Raw genomic sequence first — 443 nt, 5'->3', positions numbered from 1 at the left:
GAGATGAGATCAAGCTGCATGATCAGCTTCTGCAACTTCTGCAGATGCAGAGCTGGGGGGAATCTTGGAGCTCCTGAGCTTAGCATGCAGCCAAGAGACAGGGCGCGGGGCCTAGAGCAGTGACACACCTGAGGCTGTAGAGGCCCCAGATAACAGTCAAGTCTCCAATCCCCAGCTCCGCACTCTTTCCACTGTGCCTGTCACCTCTGTGCTGCCACCCAGGCTGTTCCTATGGAAACAGTAACTAACTCTGCCCGGCAATAACTGGAGTTTAGAATGAGCTGTTAATAACCAAGCTGTTGAACTTGATATGGACTGGGAAGTTTATGAATGCCACAGGACTTGGTGGTCTTTCACACACCGGCCCTTATAAAAGCTAAGCCTCTTGTGAGAGAAGTTGTAACATCATAGCACCTTTGCTTCAATTTCAAAAGAAAAAAGGC

The sequence above is a fragment of the Ochotona princeps genome, chromosome 14, assembly GCF_030435755.1.
Source record: "Ochotona princeps isolate mOchPri1 chromosome 14, mOchPri1.hap1, whole genome shotgun sequence".
Taxonomy (NCBI): Eukaryota; Metazoa; Chordata; class Mammalia; order Lagomorpha; family Ochotonidae; genus Ochotona; species Ochotona princeps.
The sequence above is the reverse complement of the archived record's forward strand: the minus strand, read 5'-3'. Positions refer to the sequence as shown.